The following is an 18,689-nucleotide window of genomic DNA, read 5'->3' as shown; positions in this document are numbered from 1 at the left end:
TGCTTGGAAAGCTAGTCACTATTTAGAGGATCCAAAATACCAATCTCTTCTGAACACACATATTAAACTGTACAGTCCAACTTTGTTTGGATTCCTTCTTGCATGCTCTAAGAAATTAATTATCAGTTTCCTATTTGTTTAGAAAATTAGGAACTCTTAATAGGTTATTTTTTTCTAAAACAGAATTAGCCCTCTTGATATTTCCACAGGTATAAAAAAAATAGCCATTGGTAATCTCACTGTAAAGATGAGAACATAGAATGATACGTGTGGCCATGTGTAAATTAGAAACATTATAATGGAGGTTTGTTCTGAAATTCGGTCTTAAAATAATCATTATCTATTTAATAAGCCAAATTAAGTCAAGAAAAATGCCAAATTTACTGCTCTGATAACCAAACATAAGCCTATATTTGAAACAAGAAAAAGATTCAGATCTCCTCAGTACTGTATCTCTACTATTTTTCCAGTTTTGTAAAAATGAGTATACTTTTACATCATACAAACTGTAATATTAGTGAAACATATTCACTGAATACTTACCAGCACATACCCAAGCACTGTGCTTTGCTTGTCAAGCACATTTAATTGTCTCATTTAATTCTAATAACAATCCTGTGATATAACCATCATTATTTCTGTTTTCTAGACACTAAAAAGTAATTTAAAGAAAAACAGAAATTGCTCACTATCTCACAGTCAGATCTTCTGCCTCCAAATGTTTCTTCTGAATGGTGAGGACACTGAGCACATAAGAACATTAGTGTTTTTGCAAGTAGATAATATAATTATAAATGATTTATTTTGCTTCCTATAATGTTGTTGTATTATTTTCTAAAAAGAGTAATTTCTAAAATCCACCTTTCTAATCTCTAGAAAAAGATAAACCAAATCATTTTCTTCTGTTCACCAAACTCCCTGGTAATGCTGGCATTGGTTACAGTGCAACTTTTTATCACACCTTATCACAAGCTACTCGCTGGCCCAGGATGACTGGGGCATGGATGAGTTATAGTTTTATTCTAAGCTCAAGAGGTCTAGCACAGATGTCTCTGAGAGCCAGGGGGATACCATCATGTCTTGCCTCTCAGATTTCCCTAATTGTATTCCCAGACACTGGATTCCCACAAGATTGGCTAGGACATAAAGATTCTTAAAATAATAAAATGGTCAAACAACTCAGGATACAAGTGGTATACACAACATTAGGAAGTGTCTCCATTCCTCAACTCACATAACCATTATACTGTTTTATAGATTGCAGGATTTTTAGAGTTGCTTTTAATAGCATAGAGAAAAGGTTTTCCAGAAGCAATTTTTGCAAGGATACCCTCATCTCAAAGATTATTTATGGGGCTTCCCTCGTGGCACAGTGGTTAAGAATTCCCCTGCCGATGCAGGCGACATGGGTTCGAGCCCTGGTCTGGGAAGATCCCACATGCCGCAGAGCAGCTAAGCCCGTGTGCCACAACTACTGAGCCTGCACTCTAGAGACCACGAGCCACAGCTACTGAAGCCCGCGTGCCTAGAGCCCATGCTCCGCAACAAGAGAAGCCACGACAACGAGAAGCCCACGCACCGAAATGAAGAGTAGCCCCCGCTCGCCACAACTAGAGAAAGCCCATGCACAGCAATGAAGACCCAACGCAGCCAAAAATAAATAAATTAATTAAATAAATTTTTTTAAAAAAGACTATTTATTAATTACAAAGGTAAACATGTCACATTACAATAAAGAGATGTGGCGATCACCACCTTAACCAAGTGATAAAGCTTAGCAACACCAATAATGGGACAACTTGAAATCATGTCTCTGTTGTGAAGCAGTAAGAAGTACATATGGAACCCGAAGAGTGTTCTCACCAAAAACATTTACATGAATCTAAACATGAAGAAACAAATACAACATGTGGGACACTTCACAATGCAACTTACCTGGACTCTTTTAGTTAATGACATAAAAAACAAATAAATAAAAATGGTGGGGTGAATGGTGTTCCAGATTAAAACTGACTAAAGGCAAATAATAATCAATGCAATGGGTAAAATGGATTCATTCCTAGATTAGAAATAAGTAGCTGTAAGTGACATTTTTCTTCAGGCAAATGGAAATTATGCAAGGCTGTATACTGGATAATATTACTGAATCAGTAATTTTCGTGTATGAAAATAGTATTGTGGTTAATGTCTTTATTCCTAGCAGACATATATTGAAATATGTAGGCATGAAATGTTATGTTGAACATGACTTTCCTATGGTTCAGGGAACAAAATATGCAGAGAGACAGATGTATATATAGAGATAAATGTATATATACATAAGCAAATGTAGCAAAATATTAACAGTTGATGAACCTACATAAGGGAATGGGACTGCTGATTGTATTATTTTGTCAACTTTTCTGTAGTTTTGAAAATTTTCACTATAAAAATGTAGAGGGAAAAGAGCGAATACCCCAGGTGCTATGTATGCTACATGCTTTCCCTTCTAAGTACTGCCTACCATTCCTAACGACCAAGACACACACACAGTGAAAAACAATGAAGGTTTTTATATGGCGCTAATAATCTGTGAAATTTACAGACTCCTGGAATTAGAACTTGGTTACCTTTGGGGACCCTTACTCAGCCTACCATAAGCAACACTGTGGTTCTGCCAAGCTGCTGTAATGAATGAGTGAGGAGCAAGGGGGTGATTATATGATAAAACATTGAATTAAACCTGATAAAGAGAGAAGTGAGATCAAGAAAATGTGAGGGATAGGAAAATGCAGGGCAGGTTCTCCTAGACTGCAGGATTTTTGGAATCAGTGGACTAGTGTGGTTGAGTGGAAAACAGGAGATGATGGTGAGAGAATGAGATGATTGAAACATTATGGAGGGATGAGGCTGAAGTAGAATGCAAGAGAGAATCCTTGGAGAAGTCAAGGAGCTGGAATTCACCTTTAGGTGAATTAGGAAAATCAGCAGGACTTCTGACAAAGGTATTTTGGGGAGACTGACAGTGAGCCAGGAGCTAAAATTTGACGGGGGGAAGACAAATTACTTATCTTTATATCTCTAGCACACGGACACAGAGTGATAGATTTAAATTATTTTGAAGTTTATTCATTCTTGTACAGGCGTCTCACACCACAGGTGAGTTCTAGTATAATTGAAGTACTTCCACCACTAGTCATGTTTTATATTTTAATACCATTACATTATCACATGGAATTAAATTTACTGTAAGCCTTAGACTCGCTCCAAAATAATTTATATTGAAAATCTCAAAGTGACCACTGGCAACGCTTATAACGGACTATAATCTAGACAATTGCTGGATTGTCCACAGCATCATTGGCATTACCTAGGAGCTTGCTAGAAATGCAGAACCCCAGGCCCCACCCAGACATCCCCAGTGAAAATCTCCATCCGAACAAGATCCAGGCAATTCACATGCAAATTAAAGGTTGAGAAACATTAGTCTAGGCAGTAAAGCTGAGGAACGTGTCAGCAGTGAAGATCCGCAATATTTTTGGCCACATCTGTAGGAGGAAGAGATGAGAATTTCTGTCAGAGAATTTTTCCTTCCCACATTGCAACAATAAAAGTGATATGATTTAAATAATTGTGGGGAGCTGAAGTGTATTAGTTTAGTATTTGTCTGAGGTCCAGTTTCAGTAATGATACTAGAGCTCAGATACGAACTGGTTGAGTAGTTGTGAAGGGAAAGACTGAACAGTCCTCCCATCAGGGCCTGGCTCGGTGGCCTCCCTGAGCTCTCTGAGATGCACGAACGGGAGGAGGCTGCCCGGCTTCAAAGCATCTCCCACAGCGACACGCACGCACCTCTAGGAAGCGACATCTTCTTTCTCACACAAGTCATTCATTTTCCAGTTTTATAGTTTACTCACCTCCAGATGAACTTAGGCATCTGCTGTTTATTTCTTGTTGTTGTGTGGTGCCAATTGATTTACAAGTCTTTGAGCATGCGTTTGGATGAATAAAATCGATAAGATACAAAGTCGAGAAAAAAGTTGGTAGATTGCAAAGTTAGAGTATTTACCAATAGGACGTTAACGATGGTACATGCAAAATATATTATGATAATATAAGGATTTCACATGTTTTCAAAAGGCATTTTTAGATAGGCAACGATCTACAGATAACTCTAACTCTAGTTCCTGAAATCTAGTCTGGTTGGAATTTTCTCCGTAGCTTAAAGGCTATTTTACCTATTATTGCTAGGCCAAGGTATTTATCCCAAAAGTGAAGACCTTTCTTTCTTTCATCCATCATTCTGAACTGCTTTATCATAGGCTTAATATGAAAGTTATCTATTCATTTCTATATAATTAGTGTTTTGTTGTCATAAAATTTGGGAGCTTGTATGTCAATAATCTTGGCACAGAGCACTTAAATTACAAAAAGAAAAAAGAAAAATAACACATAAATTTACTTCTTTAGTGTTCTTCTCATCAGCATGAATTTCATAAAGTACGTGGCGACTTTGCTATACAGGTTATTTACAGTTTACACCCAGTCTGTTATCAAAAGTGACATGACGATTATAATAAATAATACATTTATAGAAATATCATTAAAAGTGGAACAGATTATCAAAATACTGAAAATCTGGAGAGAGATGGGAAGATAGGTACATTAAAAATATAAACTCATATACTGTCCAAAAGGGAGAATTAAATCTTATTTGGGGCATTCTGGCAACTTACACATAATGGGAAACACAAGGCACCAAATAGCTTTTTTTTTTTTTTTTTTTTTAATTTATTTTTGGCTGTGTTGGGTCTTCGTTTCTGTGCGAGGGCTTTCTCTGGTTGTGGCAAGCGGGGGCCACTCTTCATCGCGGTGCACGGGCCTCTCACTATCGCGGCCTCTCTTGTTGCGGAGCACAGGCTCCAGATGCACAGGCTCAGTAATTGTGGCTCACGGGCCTAGTTGCTCCGCGGCATGTGGGATCTTCCCAGACCAGGGCTCGAACCCGTGTCCCCTGCATTAGCAGGCAGATTCTCAACCACTGCGCCACCAGGGAAACCCCCAAATAGCTTTTTTTAAAAAATTTTTTTCTTATACCTGATCATTATCCCCCTAAAACTTTCAATTTACTGCACACGTCTTATTGAAATATTAGTCATTGTCTCTAATAAGGTCTCTGATAATGAATAAAAAGGATAGAAAGTACTTTTCTCATAGACTGGTACTAGGATGTTCCACATAATTGATCATTCATTTTTGTGGCAATTCTTTATCATCATTAAAAGCAGACTGCACTCCTCAGGCTTAATATACTTCAGGGTCGCACCTGCTCCTGGGGGGATTCTTTGGAAAGAACATGTTTTGAGATTTAGTGACTAACATGATAGTTTTAGTGAATAAATTGGAAGATGACAAGAATAAGAATGGGGTGTCTTTTGAGTCACGTTTACTTCAAATAAGGCTACCTTGAACCTGTATAGAGCAGAGATTTTTGAAACACTTTCACTCATAAACATTGCTTCTTGAAATCTTTTCAAAGCTGTTGAATAATGTTGCTTAATACTTTAAAAATATTCATCAAATGATGTTTCATGCTCATGAAACAAGTAAAAATGATTGGGAAGAAATCTGTTTTATAATTTTCATAATTGGCTTAAAGTCTTTTTTTTTTTTAATTTTGCTCTAAATATATTTAGGTTTATTAAAACTAACGAGCAAACGCAAAGCTGTAAATTGTAGAACCTGTACTTAATCCCAGTACTATTCAAAAATTAGTGAAAACATACAACGATTTAAACAATTATACAGAATAATTGCTGGGGCACCGTTTAAGTTGGTTGACGGTGCTTTTTAGTTCATTTAATTACATATACATTTTGCATTTCAAAATGAACTTCATTTTTGTCCTCGCCTCCACAATCATGGCACCAGTGACACATCAATCTTTTGTAGCCAGCTACACAACTACCGTCCCCACCTTAACATTCTTCTGGGAAGGTGTATTTGTCTTAACTCTCCACCTCCTCCAACTTTCTGCTCAAAGCTAACTCATGTAGAACTCCAGATAAAAATGTTAACCAAGGTTTGATTAGCCATCTAGACGGGGCATTCTATGCTTAGCCAGGCTGAATTCCATTCCCTCATTTAAAAAATAATAAGCCATGTTAAAATAGTAAAGAAAATGTTTAATAATTTGGTATTTTATTATTATATAAATTCACTTGGGCTGTTAGTATTTTAAGTAGCGGCAAGTGTGTGAGTGCCAGGAGACATTTACATCCCTGGAGGCCCATAAAGTACCAGCTGGTAAGTCATGGAGACTGCAAACCCGTCTGGTTCTTGGTCTCCTTAGGGGCAAAGATTGATACATTCTTCCTCAGACAGAGAGAGATGAGGAACCCCCTGTCCCTGAACTTCTACAGGATGAGAGGCATCAGCAGGTATTCCTGGAGCCACAAGGGGACAGAAGCTTGTACTCCATGAATTTTGAGAACCACATTCCCAGAGCTCTGTTGCTAGTCTCTAGGCTGACCACTATTCCAGAAAGGAATGGAATTCCGCAGGCCCGTCACCTCCCTTGCCCGTCCTCTCCCTCACTCGCTATGAGTGCTGAAGCGTTCTCACAAAACTTTCAGGCCCCAGCAGCTGCGCAGCTCAAGACTAGTTGGGGATTGGATGGGAGCTGGGAAGGGAAGACTCCAGTCGTGCATGAATGGACCACCATCCCCCCAGTCACCCTAAAAACCAAAATTCTGCCTAGAAGAGCATGTTTTCCATTCCCCAAGTATTGGTGTGGATTCGAACTTACACCTTCCTATTTTTGGTCAATTTTGCGACATTGCCCTCTCTGCAAAATTGTTATAGAGCACCCGACTTGAATTCAGCATTCCAGCACAGATCACTGGAGTGTAAAAGAATCAGGGTAAGGAATCAGAGGGTAAAGAATCAGACTACACCCCTTGCTACCCTCTAAAACAAACCCCAAAGTGCCCACTATGTTAGGGTACTAGACACAAGTTTCCAGGGGTCAGAGATTTATATTGTACCTTCCTATGAATTCTGATTGAATATAAACACATTGGAGAAGCCATCACCTTACAAAACCTTCAGACAAACGGCTGTTTATTTCTTAGATTAGTCTGATTGATTACAGTCATCCCATATAGAAACCAGGAACTAAATATCTCATCCAAAAATCCACTCCCTTCCACCCCACTTCCTGCACACATAGTAATACAGGAAAGCAGCAAAGTATAAATCACAGTTGCCTTCAAAGCTTTGAAAACTCTGTGAAAATTCATAGCCGTGATTTCTAGATCATATTTTTAACCTGATTCTGAGAACTTTAAGTCACTCATTCAGAACTGATGTGGGAACAAAATCACTTTTCTAAACTTGGAAAAGTTCTTTTTTTTTTTTTTTTTTTAATAATCCAACTTTCTTCCAGCTTGGAGGAGCCTAATTTACATAAATCCCCTCACCTCCCACCATACCTCTGACAGTGGAATTCTAAACAAAGCAATCAGGCTGGCAGATGAGTCAGATTTGCTTATTGCATTGTAAGTACCCATGTTAAAAAATGGTACTAGCTCTCTCTTGTTATTTACTGGTGTCAAGAGGTACAGTTTAAAAATCCTGCACTTTAATTTTTTTCCTCTCCTATGACAGGCACATTGCTTCCCCCTATACCTCCTTGAGAGCTTACTAAATATTTGAGCACTAAGAAACCCTAATTTTTCCTCTTAAAACTAACTAGAAACATTTATTTTGATTTAACTTTTTAGACAAAGAGAACCCTTTGATTTGGGGGCTTTCAGGTTTTGGAATAAAATGATTTTAGGTAAATTAGCTGCTAAAATTACTGTTATTATGCTCATAAAAGCTGCTAAAAACAATCAGTTCATAGGGCAAAAATTTCATATACTATAGCATTTTCTTCCTGACACGTATTTCAGAAATTTGGCCTAGAATAGATGTGTATTTTTAAGTTATAATAGAATTAAATTACCAAGAAAATGACTATTACAGCCGTAAATCTTTAAAGTGCTATATTTACATAAAGCGGGGCTTTCCAAACACTTAAAACGATAAATGCCCAAAGACAATTTGAGCCATATCGGTCTTTGTTTCTAATCCAACTCACGAAACGTAAGTAAGCAATAACAAATGCCAAGTTACAAGTTGCTTTCTTTTTATTCTAAACATTTTTTTCTTTGTTGAGCAAATGTGTCCCTTCCTGGATTGCATCCTGGCCATCCCCTACCTCTTCTCAATCCCCTTTAGGGCAGCAGCTATTTAAACATGAAAAATAGAGTTCTTCCAAAAGACAAGTCTTTGCTCATGTTTTCAAGGATGGAGGCAAACACTGGCAGCAAACATGAACAGCAACGAAAACAAGTCATTTGGAATTTATTTTTCTCCCATTTAGAATCAGCAAGACATTGATTGGTGCAGCCACTATGGAGGTAACCACAGCAAGGAAGTGCATCCTGATGGCACACGCACATCATTTTGTGTTGGAAGTTGTTCTGCTCCTTCCCCTGTGCCTTGGTGTAGGGTGGCCAATCTACTCTTCATTTCCAGAACATCAGCTGGCTGCCTTTTCCTTCTAAATATGCAAAAAAATGGGGGAGTGAAACCTTGCTTTATAATTTATTGCAACATTTCCCCACCCAGAGATTGAAGAAACTCTATTACTTAAATCCCATTTTTGTCAATTCCAGCCTTTTCCCTCTGTCTGCTGAATAAAAACACAAACTTGGTGAAATAGAGCACTCTATTAAAAAACAAAACAAAACATTCCACAGTCTAGTTAAATGTGGTTCCTTTGAATTCTTTAAAGTTGCCTTATATTTGTATAATACTTTGTAACATAAATATTATTTCATATACAATTTCATTTGACTCTACTAACAGCCTCCCAAGTAAGGCAGAAGAGATATCGTCCCCAGGTGTAAATAAAGAACCTGAGGCTTTGAGAAGTTCAATGACTTGCCTTAAGAAAGTAACCACATGAGTTCTCAGTCAAGACTAGTATTGGCTATTAACTTAATCCCAGGCCAGTTCCGTCTATATCAGCAAATTGTCTTCCTTCCTAAATCCCATGTGGTATTTATTTTCTTTGAACTTTTTCAAACTTCTTTCACTTTGAATAGAAAATCTGGAGCAGAATACGGTGGTTTTATATAAAAGCATTTATGTAGAGGAATGTACATATTGCTAAATAACGACCTTATACTTTGGTACCGTAATGCCTGTAGATATTTTTCCACCTTATCTGCATAGTAATTGTCCTTCAGTGATCAACAATCTTCAAATTGCATTTGTTTATTTTCCTCTCTTTAAAATAAATAGTGTTGGTGTGGATACGAATGGCAGTTTCAGGAAGGAATGAGAAAGCTGTCGCTGAGAGGGCTAGTTTTGGTTCAATTTTACCCTGTGTAATCATAAAACATATATATGTGAATAGAGTACCTTTCTTAAGGCATATGTTTTTACAGACTCCCCTTGCAATGCCCTACAGAGATAAGGGATCCTTTAATGAAATGGAGATCCACCCTATGCCTTCACAGCTGTCTTTCCATTTGGTGTGCAGTCAACTGTATATTTAATACAAATATTGCTTCGGGATTTCCAGAGCAGATAAGGACGCTGCTGATGTTACAACGCAGTGCAGACAGAATCTGCACACAGGTAGCCCAGTGAAATTTAGCTTGGTGAAAAATTACCATGATGATCATAATTAATAATTATCTTGTGCCAGTGGAGAATTGTACTAATTGGTAATCTCTTCTCTTAAAAGTCCTAATATTTTATTTCTGCTTATTGCTAACTATCAAGTGGAATGCTAATGGAAATGTGGATGACTGGTATTGTAATAATTATAACTGTAATCACATTCAGCAGCTAACCTCTAATTAAAATAAATCAGATGATGTAGCAAATTGGCTACATACAGTTGTGTTTCCAATAATATATCTTATTGGGAAAAAATTATTTTCTCTCACAGAAAGCCTTTGAAGATCAGATTAAAAATTATGTGGATGTGTTTTCTGCAGTAATAAGTAGGTTAATTGAATATTCATCAGGTGACGGAGCTTCATGATAAACACAAGTTAGGATGTAATAAGGACCACTATTTCTAATGGAATTATAATATTGTTACCTTGCAATTATATGCAGGTCATTCTTGGATGTTCAGCTAGTAATAAATATATGTATACCAACTTGAAATTTCTTGACTGAACTCTGAAAATCAGACAAAATTATCCATGTGATTTTTTTTATACAGCAGGTTCTTATTAGTTATCCATTTTATACATATTAGTGTATACATGTCAATCCCAATCTCCCAATTCATCACACACACACACCCCCGCCATTTTTCCCCCCTTGGTGTCCATATGTTTGTTCTCTACATCTGGGTCTCCATTTCATACATATTAGTGTATACATGTCAATCCCAATCTCCCAATTCATCACACACACACACCCCCGCCATTTTTCCCCCCTTGGTGTCCATATGTTTGTTCTCTACATCTGTGTCTCCATTTCTGCCCTGCAAACCAGTTCATCTGTACCATTTTTCTAGGTTCCACATATATGCGTTAATATACAATATTTGTTTTTCTCTTTCTGCCTTACTTTACTCTGTATGACAGTCTCTAGATCCATCCACGTCTCTACAAATGACCCAATTTCGTTCCTTTTTATGGCTGAGTAATATTCCATTGTATATATATACCACAATTTCTTTATCCATTCGTCTGCTGATGGGCATTTAGGTTGCTTCCATGACCTGGTTATTGTAAATAGTGCTGCAATGAACATTGTGGTAAATGACTCTCTTTGACTTATGGTTTTCTCTGGGTATATGCCCAGTAGTGGGATTGCTGGATCATATGGTAATTCTATTTTTAGTTTTTTAAGGAACCTCCATACTGTTTTCCATAGTGGCTGTATCAATTTACATTCCCACCAACAGTGCAAGAGGGTTCCCTTTTCTCCACACCCTCTCCAGCATCAGTTGTTTGTAGATTTTCTGATGATGCCCATTCTAACTGGTGTGAGGTGATACCTCATTGTAGTTTTGATTTGCATTTCTCTAATAATTAGGGATGTTGATCAGGTGTTCATGTGCTTCTTGGCCATCTGTATGTCTTCTTTGGAGAAATGTCTATTTAGGTCTTCTGCCCATTTTTGGATTGGGTTGTTTTTTTAATATTGAACTGCATGAGCTGTCTATATATTTTAGGGATTAATCCTTTGTCCACTGATTCATTTGCAAATATTTTCTCCCATTCTGAGGGTTGTCTTTTCATCTTGTTTATGGTTTCCTTTGCTGTGCAACAGCTTTTAAGTTTCATTAGGTCCCATTTGTTTAGTTTTGTTTTTATTTCCATTACTCTAGGAGGTGGATCAAAAAAGATCTTGCTGTGATTTATGTCAAAGAGTGTTCTTCCTATGTTTTCCTCTAAGAGTTTTATAGTGTCTGGTCTTACATTTACGTCTCTAATCCATTTTGAGTTTATTTTTGTGTATGGTGTTAGGGAGTGTTCTAATGTCATTCTTTTACATGTAGCTGTCCAGTTTTCCCAGCACCACTTATTGAAAAGACTGTCTTTTCCCCATTGTATGTCCTGGCCTCCTTTGTCACAGATCAGTTGACCATAGGTGCATGGGTTTACTTCTGGGCTTTCTATCCTGTTCCATTGAAATATATTTCTGTTTTTGTGCCAGTACCATACTGTCTTGATTACTGTAGCTTTGAAGTCACGGAGTCTGATTCCTCCAGCTCCATGTTTTTCCCTCAAGACTGCTTTGGCTATTCGGGGTCTTTTGTGTCTCCATACAAATTTTAAGATTTTTTGTTCTAGTTCTGTAAAAAATGCCATTGGTAATTTGATAGGGATTGCATTGAATCTGTAGATTGCTTTGGGTAGTATAGTTATTTTCACAATATTGATTCTTCCAATCCAAGAACACGGTATATCTCTCGATCTGTTGGTATCATCTTTAATTTCTTTCATCAGTGTCTCATAGTTTTCTGCATACAGGTCTTTTGTCTCCCTAGGTAGGTTTATTCCTAGGTATTTTATTCTTTTTGTTGCAGTGGTAAATGGGAGTGTTTCCTTAATTTCTCTTTCTGAACTTTCATTGTTAGCGTATACGAATGCAAGAGATTTCTGTGCATTAATTTTGTATCCTGCAACTTTACTAAATTCATTGATTAGCTCTAGTAGTTTTCTGATGGCATCTTTAGGATTCTCTATGTATAGTATCATGTCATCTGCAAACAGTGACAACTTTATTTCTTATTTTCTAATTTGGATTCCTTTTATTTCTTTTTCTTCTCTGATTGCCATGGCTAGGACTTCCAAAACTATGTTGAATGAGAGTGGTGAGAGCGGACATCCTTGTCTAGTTCCTGATCTTAGTGTAAATGCTTTCAGTTTTTCACCATTGGGTATGATGTTTGCTGTGGGTTTGTCATATACGGTCTTTATTATATTGAGGTAGGTTCCCTCTATGCCCATATTCTGGATAGTTTTTAACATAAATGGGTGTTGAATTTTGTCAAAAGCTTTTCCTGCATCTATTGAGATGATCATGTGGTTTTTATTCTTCAGTTTGTTAATATGGTGTATCACGTCGATTGATTAGCATATACTGAGGAATCCTTGCATCCCTGGGATAAATCCCACTTGATCATGGTGTATGACCCTTTTAACGTGTTGTTGGATTCTGTTTGCTAGTATTTTGTTGAGGATTTTTGCATCTATGTTCATCAGTGATATTGGCCTGTAGTTTTTTTTTAGAGTATCTTTGTCTGGTTTTGGTATCAGGGTGATGGTGGCCTCCTAGAATGAGTTTGGGAGTGTTCCTTCCTCTACAATTTTTTGGAAGAGTTTGAGAAGGATGGGTGTTAGCTCTTCTCTAAATGTTTGATAGAATACACCTGTGAAGCCATCTGGTCCTGGACTTTTGTTTGTTGGAAGATTTTTAATCACAGTTTCAACTTCATTACTTGTGATTGGTCTGTTCATATTTTCTATTTCTTCCTGGTTCAGTCCTGGAAGGTTATACCTTTCTAAGAATTTGTCCATTTCTTCCAGGTTGTCCATTTTATTGGCATAGAGTCGCTTGTAGAAGTCTCTTAGGATGCTTTCTATTTCTGCGATGTCTGTTGTAACTTCTCCTTTTTCATTTCTAATTTTATTGATTTGAGTCCTTTCCCTCTTTTTCTTGATGAGTCTGGCTAATGGTTTATCAATTTTATCTTCTCAAAGAACCTGCTTTTATTTTTATTGATCTTTGCTATTGGTTTGTTTCTATTTCATTTATTTCTGCTCTGATCTTTATGATTTCTTTCCTTCTGCTAACTTTGGGTTTTGTTTGTTCTTCTTTCTCTAGTTCCTTTAGGTGTAAGGTTAGATTTTTTTTTTTTTTGAGATGTTTCTTATTTCTTGAGGTAGCCTTGTATGCCTATAAACTTCCCTCTTAGAACTGCTTTTGCTGCATCCCATAGATTTTGGATGGTTGTGTTTTCGTTGTCATTTGTCTCTAGGTATTTTTTGATTTCTTCAGTGATCTCTTGGTTATTTAGTAATGTATTGTTTAGCTTCCATGTGTTGGTGCTTTTTATGTTTTTTTCCCTGTAATTGATTTCTAATCTCATAGCGCTGAGGTCTGAAAAGATGCTTGATATGATTTCAATTTTCTTAAATTTACTAAGGCTTGATTTGTGACCCAAGATGTGATCTATCCTGGAGAATGTTCTGTGCGCATTTGAGAAGAAAGTGTAATCTGCTGTTTCTGGATGGAATGTCCTATAAATATCAATTAAATCTATCTGGTCTATTGTGTCATTTAAAGCTTCTGTTTCCTTATTAATTTTTTTTGGATGATCTGTCCATTGGTGTAAGTGAGGTGTTAAAGTCCTCCACTATTATTGTGTTACTGTCGATTTCCTCTTTTATAGCTGTTAGCAGTTGTCTTATGTATTGTGGTGCTCCTATGTTGGGTGCATATATATTTATAATTGTTATATCTTCTTCTTGGATTGATCCCTGGATCATTATGTAGTGTCCTTCCTTGTCTCTTGTAACATTCTTTAATTTAAAGTCTATTTTATCTGATATGAGTATAGCTACTCCAGCTTTCTTTTGATTTCCATTTGCATGGAATATCTTTTTCCATCCCATCACTTTCAGTCTGTATGTGTCCCTAGGTCTGAAGTGGGTCGCTTGTAGATAGCATATATATGGGTCTTGTTTTTGTATCCATTCAGCGAGCCTGTGTCTCTTGGTTGGAGCATTTAATCCATTCACGTTTAAGGTAATTATCGATATGTATATTCCTATTACCATTTTCTTATTGTTATGGGTTTGTTTTTGTAGGTCCTTTTCTTCTCCTGTGTTTCCCACTTAGAGAAGTTCCTTTAGCATTTGTTATAGAGCTGGTTTGGTGGTGCTGAATTCTCTTAGCTTTTGCTTGTCTGTAAAGCTTTTGTTTTCTCCATCGAATCTGAATGAGATCCTTGCCGGGTAGAGTAATCTTGGTTGTAGGTTCTTCCCTTTCATCACTTTAAGTATATCCTGCCACTCCCTTCTGGCTTGTAGAGTTTCTGCTGAGAAATCAGCTGTTAACCTTATTGGAGTTCCCTTGTATGTTATTTGTCATTTTTCCCTTGTTGCTTTTAATAATTTTTCTTTGTCTTTAATTTATGCCAATTTGATTACTATCTGTCTTGATGTATTTCTCCTTGGGTTTATCCTGTATGGGACTCTCTGCACTTCCTGGACTTGGGTGGCTATTTCCCTTCCCATGTTGGGGAAGTTTTCAGCTATAATCTCTTCAAATATCTTCTTGGGTCCTTTCTCTCTCTCTCTTCTCCTTCTGGAACCCCTATAATGTGAATGTTGTTGCGTTTAATGTTGTCCCAGAGGTCTCTTAGGCTGTCTTCATTTCTTTTCATTCTTTTTTCTTTATTCTGTTCCACAGCAGTGAATTCCACCATTCTGTCTTCCAGGTCACTTATCTGTTCTTCTGCCTCAGTTATTCTGCTATTCATTCCTTCTAGTGTATTTTTCATTCCAGTTATTGTATTGTTCATCTCTGTTTGTTCTTTAATTCTTCTAGGTCTTTGTTAAACATTTCTTGCATCTTATCGATCTTTGCCTCCATTCTTTTTCCGAGGTCCTGGATCATCTTCACTATCGTTATTCTGAATTCTTTTTCTGGAACATTGCCTACCTCCACTTCATTTAGTTGTTTTTCTGGGGTTTTATCTTGTTCCTTCATCTGGTACATAGCCCTCTGCCTTTTCATCTTGTGTATCTTTCTGTGAATGTGGTTTTTGTTCCACAGGCTGTAGGATTGTGGTTCTTCTTGCTTCTGCTGTCTGCCCTCTGGTGGATGAGGCTATTTAAGAGGCTTGTGCAAGTTTCTTGATGGGAGGGACTGGTAGTGGGTAGAGCTGGCTCTTGCACTGGTGGGAAGAGCTCAGTAAAACATTAATCTGCTTGTCTGCTGATGGGTGGGGCTGGGTTCCCTCCCTGTTGGTCGTTTGGCCTGAGGTGACCCAACACTGGAGGCTACAGGCTCTTTGGTGGGGCTAATGGCGGACTCTTGGAGGGCTCATGCCAAGGAGTACTTCCCAGAACTTCTGCTGCCAGTGTCCTTGTCCTCACGGTGAGACACAGCCACCCCCCGCCTCTGCAGGAGACCCTCCAACACTAGCAGGTAGGTCTGGTTCAGTCTCCTATGGGGTCACTGCTCCTTCCCCTGGGTCCTGATGCACACACTACTTTGTGTGTGTCCTCCAAAGGTGGAGTCTCTGTTTCCCCCAGTCCTGCAATCAAATCCCGCTAGCCTTCAAAGTCTGATTCTCTAGGAATTCCTCCTCCCATTGCCGGACCCCCAGGTTGGGAAGCCTGACGTGTGGCTCAGAACCTTCACTCCAGTGGGTGGACTTCTGTGGTATAAGTGTTCTGCAGTTTGTGAGTCACCCACCCAGCGGTTACGGGATTTGATTTTGTTGTGATCGCGCCCCTCCTACCATCTCACTGTGGCTTGTCCTTTGTCTTTGGATGTGGGGTATCTTTTTTGGTGAGTTCTAGTGTCTTCCTGTCGATGACTGTTCAGCAGTTAGTTGTGATTCTGGTGCTCTCGCAGGAGGGAGTGAGAGCACATCCTTCTACTCCGCCATCTTGAACCAATCTCTCCATGTGATTTTTAAAACATCGGGTTGTGTGATTATGGCGTGATAATTTTTATTTATAATTCTGAGCATTTTCCAAAATGACGTCTACAATTGACAAATATATACACTATATACATATATGCATGTGTGTATCCCAAATATCAGTTCAAGCTATCTTTAATCACTCACCATCAAATAACAGCAAGAAAGCTGACAATAAATGCGTATATGCCTATCTCTATGTAGATGGAAACAGAGAGCAGGACAATCTCTTGAAATGCCAAACCTGAGTAATAACAAAATTCAATATTTTTAGAAACATTTTGTGCTGATCTCTCATCTTGCATCTCCCTGCTACACAGCATTTTCTCATTTATTCGGTCAGAAAATTTTTCTGTAAAGGGCCAGTTAGTATTTTAGGCTTTGTGGACCATGCAGTCTCTGTTGCAACTACTCAACTCTGCTGTTGTAGAAAAAGCATCCATAAAAATATATAAAGGAGTGGGTGTGGCTGTGTTCCAATAAATCTTCATAAAAACAGGTGTTGACCTGGATTTGGCCCACAGACCATAATTTACCAACTCTTGATAGATTAAAAAATATTTATGAGCACTTTTATGCCAAGTGCTGTTCTAAGTACAAGGGGTAGAGGGATGAATAAGAGAGAGAAGACTCCTTTTCTCATCCAGCTTCCATGCTATTAAAGAAAATCTACTACATGCACAGCAGTATGCTGGTGGATCTAACAGGGAATGAAATATTTTCCTTGCCTTCTGGAAGATTAGAGTTTTGTAAAGGAGTTAGTGTGTGTACAGAGTGTTAGGAGAGTAGAAGGAAGGAAGATATAAACTGTGGAGCGAGACTTCGTCAAGATGGTGTCATCTGCAGACTTTCAGCAATAGTTACATCAGGCAAAGAACAGTGAAAGATGAGAGCACGGTTGAGACCCAATGAGCTTTCAAGGAGAACACTAATTATAGAAGTAAGAATTAATGACAATGAGCCTGGAAAGGGAGCTTGGACTGGACTGTCGAGGTCCTTAAGTACCACATTAAAGACTCTGGGCTTTATCTGTGCTGACTGGTACGGGAGAAAGTAGAGAATCATAATATGTTTTATGCGTTAAATGGCACAATAAGATCTGAGAGTCTAAAGAATGAGTGTGGGGACAGAATGGAAAGTAGACTGGAGGAGGAGGGCTTTGTGGGACTAAGGTTAAGACCTCTACTCAGACTGTAATATAATAACCCTATAAGATACAGTGAGGACCTGAACCAGCTCTCTGTCCAGGGATATGAAGAAAGAGATGGCTTTTAGGGGCTTCTTTGAGAAAAATCTCGGCCTAAAGCAACAGAGCACGATCTGATCACAGTCTGTCTAATGCTCACAGTTGAGTTCAGCTGTCATAACATATTTATTGTTAGATTTAAATGAGAGAAAATGAATAAAGAGTAAGTGATGGCAAATGGCCCTTAAAGATAGATGCAAAACTTAACATACCTATTTCCAAGTCTGACTGGGAACAAGTAAGAGGGTCCCAAAAACTAGTATGTGCCATCCATTTTTAATATTTCCTTCCTTCCTAAATGCCAGAGTGCATCTTCACCCCCTTTCCACAAAAACCAAGTAAAAAACCAATTGGATACTCTTGCCAGTTGAGGAGAAATTTGCATGATATGGGATCATTGGATCTTGAGGTTAGCTTCAGAAAGGAATCTGGCACCTAGACTTGTAGACACTGTGATCTTTAAAATTCTGCAGGCTTGCATGGCTGTTGAGCTCTGGAAGTATGATAGAGATGGCTGACAATCAATGATAAAATTTATCCTACAGAAAAGTAACCCAACTGATGATAAACCATGGAAAACCATATAAGAAAGTGATACAATATTCAATTTCAACAGATTTGAATTCAGGTACTGTTGTTTGATTACATCTATTCATATCATCAGATTATTTTTATTTCTTCTCTTTGTTCTCTGGGAGTCAAAAAGCCCAAAGTGTTATATTAATGTGGAAAATTGGCCAAAACGGGTATAATTCGTACTCTACAGATATATGGGGAAACTCCCTCCCATGTAGATACATATAATGAATGTTCATACAAGTTTTGTTTTTTAAAGAGAAAAATTGGGAACTACCTAAATTTTAATCAGTGGGGCCATCATTATATCTTATAGGGCTATTATACTTTGCTCTTAATTGTGGTCTTAACCTTAGTCCCACAAAGCATTCCTCTTCCAATCTACTTTCCTACTATCCTTACACTCACCTTCTGATACTCAGATCTTGTGCCATTTAATGCTTAGAAACATCCTGTGACCCTCCACTTTTTCCCCACACCAGTCACCACAGGTAAAGCCCAAAGTCTTTAATGTGGCATTTGAGGACCTCCACAATCCAGTACAAACTAACTTTCCAGGTTCACTGTCATTAGTTATAAAATGGAATAATATACAGTAGTTAAAAGACATGAGCCAGGTATCTATCAACATGGATAGATCTC

The sequence above is a fragment of the Balaenoptera ricei genome, chromosome 6 (assembly GCF_028023285.1).
Source record: "Balaenoptera ricei isolate mBalRic1 chromosome 6, mBalRic1.hap2, whole genome shotgun sequence".
Taxonomy (NCBI): Eukaryota; Metazoa; Chordata; class Mammalia; order Artiodactyla; family Balaenopteridae; genus Balaenoptera; species Balaenoptera ricei.
This window is presented reverse-complemented; position numbering follows the sequence as displayed.